This window comes from Scyliorhinus torazame, chromosome 24 (genome assembly GCF_047496885.1).
Source record: "Scyliorhinus torazame isolate Kashiwa2021f chromosome 24, sScyTor2.1, whole genome shotgun sequence".
Taxonomy (NCBI): domain Eukaryota; kingdom Metazoa; phylum Chordata; class Chondrichthyes; order Carcharhiniformes; family Scyliorhinidae; genus Scyliorhinus; species Scyliorhinus torazame.
The window spans coordinates 50,956,619-50,962,626 of NC_092730.1; the positions used below are offsets into that span (position 1 = coordinate 50,956,619).

At 46.7% G+C, this 6,008-nt stretch overlaps 1 non-coding gene across 1 annotated transcript; it reads left to right on the top strand.

Annotated features, from left to right (window-relative positions):
* The first annotated feature begins 1,225 nt into the window (after positions 1-1,225).
* trnas-gcu (transfer RNA serine (anticodon GCU)) lies at positions 1,226-1,307 on the top strand. Its single transcript has one exon. It is a non-coding gene; the product is annotated as a tRNA-Ser (tRNA).
* Positions 1,308-6,008: the final 4,701 nt, after the last annotated feature.

Sequence of the window (6,008 nt, forward strand, 5' to 3'; positions counted from 1 at the left end):
TTCTGCCACCTCTCCTGGATGAACATCCTCCTGTTTGTGCACTGGAGGGTTGCTTCGGTCACTTGTCTGTGAGAAGGTCAGACATTAAAGTTCCATGAAGTAAGGAGTTGTACCACGTGGTTAAGGGGATGCACAAGAAACCTTTGTGCTCTGCGCACTTGAGTTCGAATCCAATCCTCATCTGTAACGTATCTGTTGTGTCTCTGTTTGATCCACTTCATGAGGGTGACGGAAAAATGCTGTGATTTTTAGTGTTTGGGACTTGGGGTTGTGAATAATCGAACACTTTGCATATTGAAACCACTTTAGAAAATGACGAGAAAGTTACTTAATTCACTCCCCCCCATAATTGCGCACACATTCTGAGCTGGAAACTATTTCTTTCCCTCAGTTAGAAAGTCATGAAGCCGCGCAAACGATAGATTCTTCAGATATGTGAGCAGTGTTACGCCATTCGACCCATCGAGTCTGCCCGCCATTCGATCATGACTGAAATGTTCATCATCTGCTACCTGAAATGTTACGGAACAAGAGGTCGATTGAGATATCAGCCAGAACACCTCGCTCCCGAGAACACATAACATTGGAGCTGGGATGTGCAATTTAGCCTCTTGGGCGTAAAACCTTCCATGTGATCTTGCCTGATCAAACATAATGGCCTCAAAACCACCGTCCTGCCCGTTCTCCTGAACCCTTCAACTCATTACCAATAAATGTCTCTCTAAGTCCTCCTTAACTTTCTCACTGTCCCTACATCCACCACACTCTGAGGAAGTGAATTCCACAGAATTAAAACCCTTTGGGAGAAGTAGTTTTTCTTTAAATCTTTTGTAAATTTGCAGCCTCATATTCTAAGATGATGACCTCTCGTTTTAGACTGACCCACAACAGGTAACATCAACTCCACGTCTACAATATCTACACCTTTTCGCAAGTTAAACACCTCACTTAGATAATCCGTATAAATTCTGAATGAGAAACAGTTGACCAGTCTTCCTCAGTTTGAAACTCAGGATGTCGCGCAAAAACATCCGATTCAACTACTACTGCGATGGCCGGGAATCGAAACGGAGTCAACGGTTTCAAAAGAAGTGATGCTCACCACTATACCACCACCACTGCAATTCCCACTGTTGAACACCTGGTTGAATAGAAAGAGGCAAATAATTTCCATCAGTTCATGGGTGCAAAACGAATTAAGACGTATTGCCGTAAAAAATTGTGCGACGAGGTGGCCGAGTGGTTAAGGCGATGGACTGCTAATCCATTGTGCTCTGCACACGTGGGTTCGAATCCTATCTTCGTCGATTTTTCGCCCATTGTTTCTCGGAAGTGGGATTCATTTTACACGATGGATCTGCAATCACTGATGTGACAAACTATTCCAAGTTGTCAGGCCACTTGCATCGAGTTGGGTTAGAGGAGGGACGAACGGAAGTACGAACGGAGGCAGACGTGTTTGGGGCTTAACCCCACATTGCCACCAATTCTTCTTCGGCTACCCACTGTGCAGTCGAGGTTACCGAATTCACTTCTCCCATTATTACCTTCTGCCACCTCTCGTGGATGAACGTCCTCCTGATTGTACATTGGTGGGGTGCTTCGGCTACTTATCTGTGACAAGATCAGATATTAAAGTTACATGAAGTAAAGGGGTTGTACCACGTGGTTAAGGTGATGCACAATAATCCATTGTACTCTGCACACGTGGAATCAAATCCTATTCTTGTCTGTAACGTGTCTGTTGTATCTCTGTTTCGTCCACTTCATGAGGATATAGAAAAAAGGCTGTGAGTTTTAGCTTTTGTTTCAGGGCTTGGCGGGCGGTGAACAGTCGAACACTGTCCATGGTGAAACCAAATAATAAAAAGCTGAGAAAGTTACTTTTCACTCCCTGCCCTAATTGCGCATAAATTCGTAGTGGAAAATGTTCCTTCCCCTCAGTTTGAAACTCACGAAGTCGCGCAAAACGTAAGTTCATAAAATATAGGAGCAGAATTAAGCCATTAGACCCATCGAGTCTGCCCCGCCATTCTATCACGGTTGATGTGTTCCTCATCTGTTACCTACAGTGTTACAGATGAAGAGGGCGATTGATCTCAGTTAGAATACGTCCTCACGACAACACATCACCTAGGAGCGGGAGAAGGCAATTTAGCCTCCTGAGCCTAACACCTTCCATGAGATCTTGGCTAATCCCATACTGGCCGCAACTCCACCCGTTCTCCATAACTCTTCCACTCAATACCAACAAAAATCTCTCGACCTCCTCCTTAAATTTATTCACTGTACCTGCATCCACCGCACTCTGGGGTAGCGAATTCCACAGAATCACAAGCCTTTAGAGGCTAGATTCACAGTATAAAAGTGATCCCCTACAGTGCAGACTTTGTTTGCACTGAGTGCTGAATTTGGTGCATTTGAGTGCTATAGTGAGAGTTTGGTGACTGAGTAAGTGCTGAATTTGGTGCATTTGAGTGCTAGAGTGAGAGTTTGGTGACTGAGGGAGATAGGTGAGGAGGGAGTAAGGTGCTCCTTTCATTTTCTTTCCTACATTTCCACAAAGAGTTGGAAGAGAGCCAGGAGTTTACAGAGAGTGCAGCTGACTGGGAGTCGGAGGGCGGAGATCCAGTTGGTCCACAGGGCAGCTATATTCTGTAAGGTAAGAGGGGATGGAGGCTAGGCCAGTTGCATGCTCCTCCTGTAGGATGTGGGTGGTGAGCGATACCACCGGTGTCCCTGCTGACTATACCTGCGGGAAGTGCACCCAACTCCAGCTCCTCAAAGACCGTGTTAGGGAACTGGAGCTGAAGCTGGATGAACTTCGGATCATCCGAGAGGCAGAGGGGGTGATAGAGAAGAGTTACATGGAGGTAACCACACCCAATGTACAGGACAAGAATAGCTGGGTTAGAGTCAGGGGAAAGAAAAAAAAAAGCAGACAGTGCAGGGATTCCTCGTGGCCGTTCCCCTTCAAAACAAGTATACCGTTTTGGACGCTGTTGGCGGGGATGACCAAACGGGGGAAGGCCCTAGCGGCCAGGTCTCTGGCACTGAGTCTGGCTCTGGGGCTCAGAAGGGAAGGGGGAAGAATAGAAAAGCAATAGTTGTAGGAGATTCAATGGTTAGTGGAATAGATAGGAGATTCTGTGGTCGCGAGCGAGACTCGCAGAAGGTATGTTGCCTCCCGGGTACCAGGGCCAGGGATGTCTCGGATCGTGTCTTCAGGATCCGTAAGGGGGAGGGGGAGCAGCCAGAAGTCGTGGTGCAAATTGGTACCAACGACATAGGTAGGAAAAGGGGTGTGGAGGCAATAAATGAGTTTAGGGAGTTAGGGTGGAAGTTAAAAGCCAGGACAGACAGAGTTGTCATCTCTGGTTTGTTGCCGGTGCCACGTGATAGCGAGGCTAGGAACAGGGAGAGGGTGCAGCTGAACACGTGGCTGCAGGAATGGTGTAGGAGGGAGGACTTCAGGTATTTGGATAATTGGAGCGCATTCTGGGGAAGGTGGGACCTGTACAAGCAGGACGGGTTGCATCTGAACCAGAGGGGCACTAATATCCTGGGAGGGAGATTTTCTAGTACTCTTCGGGAGGGTTTAAACTAATTTAGCAGGGTAATGACAACCGGATTTGTAGTCCAGCAACTAAGGTAGCCGATATTCAGGACGCCAAAGCGTGTCATGAGGCAGTGGGGAAGGGAACACTGACAAAGGAGAGTACTTGAAGGCACGGAGATGGGTTGAAGTGTGTATACTTCAACGCAAGAAGCATCAGGAATAAGGTGGGTGAACTTATGGCATGGATCGGTACTCGGGACTACGATGTGGTGGCCATAACGGAAACTTGGATAGAAGAGGGGCGTAAATGGTTGTTGGAGGTCCCTGGTTATAGATGTTTCAATAAGATTAGGGAGGGTTGTAAAAGAGGTGGTGTTGGGGGTGGCATTGTTAATTAGAGATAGTATAACAGCTGCAGAAAGGCAGTTCGAGGAGTATCAGCCTACTGAGGTAGCATGGGTTGAATTCAGAAATAGGAAAGGAGCAGTCACCTTGTTAGGAGTTTTCTATAGGCCCCCCAATAGTAGCAGAGATGTGGAGGAACAGATTGGGAAACAGATTTTGGAAAGGTGCAGAAGTCACAGGGTAGTAGTCATGGGTGACTTCAACTTCCCAAACATTATGTGGAAACTCTTTAGATCAAAATAGTTTGAATGGGGTGGTGTTTGTGCAGTGTGTCCAGGAAGCTTTTCTAACACAATATGTAGATTGTCCGACCAGAGGAGGGGCAATATTGGATTTAGTACTTGGTAATGAACCAGGGCAAGTGATAGATTTGTTAGTGGGGGAGCATTTTGGAGATAGTGACCACAATTCTGTGACTTTCACTTTAGTAATGGGGAGGGATAGGTGCGTGCAACAGGGCAAGTTTTACAATTGGGGGAAGGGTCAATACGATTTTGTCAGACAAGAATTGAAGTGCATAAGTTGGGAACATAGGCTGTCAGGGAAGGACACAAGTGAAATGTGGAACTTGTTCAAGGAACAGGTACTACGTGTCCTTGATATGTATGTCCCTGTCAGGCAGGGAAGAGATGGTCGAGTGAGGGAACCATGGTTGACAAGAGAGGTTGAATATCTTGTTAAGAGGAAAAAGGAGACTTATGTAAGGCTGAGGAAACAAGGTTGAGACAGGGCGTTGGAGGGATACAAGGTAGCCAGGAGGGAACTGAAGAAAGGGATTAGGAGAGCAAAGAGAGGGCATGAACAATCTTTGGCGGGTAGGATCAAGGAAAACCCCAAGGCCTTTTGTACATATGTGAGAAATATGAGAATGACTAGAGCGAGGGTAGGTCCGATCAAGGACAGTAGCGGGAGATTGTGTATTGAATCTGAAGAGATAGGAGAGGTCTTGAACGAGTACTTTTCTTCTGTATTTACAAATGAGAGGGGCCATATTGTTGGAGAGGACAGTGTGAAACAGACTGGTAAGCTCGAGGAAATACTTGTTAGGAAGGAAGATGTGTTGGGCATTTTGAAAAACTTGAGGATAGACAAGTCCCCCGGGCCTGACGGGATATATCCAAGGATTCTATGGGAAGCAAGAGATGAAATTGCAGAGCCGTTGGCAATGATCTTTTCGTCCTCACTGTCAACAGGGGTGGTACCAGGGGATTGGAGAGTGGCGAATGTCGTGCCCCTGTTCAAAAAAGGGGCTAGGGATAACCCTGGGAATTACAGGCCAGTTAGCCTTACTTCGGTGGTAGGCAAAGTCATGGAAAGGGTACTGAAGGATAGGATTTCTGAGCATCTGGAAAGACACTTCTTGATTCGGGATAGTCAGCACGGATTTGTGAGGGGTAGGTCTTGCCTTACGAGTCATATTGAATTCGTTGAGGAGGTGACCAAGCATGTGGATGAAGGTAAAGAGTGTATGTAGTGTACATGGATTTTAGTAAGGAATTGATAAGGTTCCCCATGGTAGGCTTCTGCAGAAAGTAAGGAGGCATGGGATAGTGGGAAATTTGGCCAGTTGTATAACGTACTGGCTAACCGATAGAAGTCGGAGAGTGGTGGTGGATGGCAAATAATCAGCCTGGATCCGAGTTACCAGTGGCGTACCGGAGGGATCAGTTCTGGGTCCTCTGCTGTTTGTGATTTTCATTAATGACTTGGATGAGGGAGTTGAAGGGTGGGTCAGTAAATTTGCAGTCGATACGAAGATTGGTGGAGTTGTGGATAGTAAGGAGGGCTGTTGTCGGCTGCAAAGAGACATAGATAGGATGCAGAGCTGGGCTGAGAAGTGGCAGATGGAGTTTAACCCTGAAAAGTGTGAGGTTGTCCATTTTGGAAGGCCAAATATGAATGCGGAATACAGGGTTAACGGTAGAGTTCTTGGCAATGTGGAGGAGCAGAGAGATCTTGGGGTCTATGATCATACATCTTTGAAAGTTGCCACTCAAGTGGATAGAGGTGTGAAGAATGCCTATGGTGTGCTAGCGTTCATTAG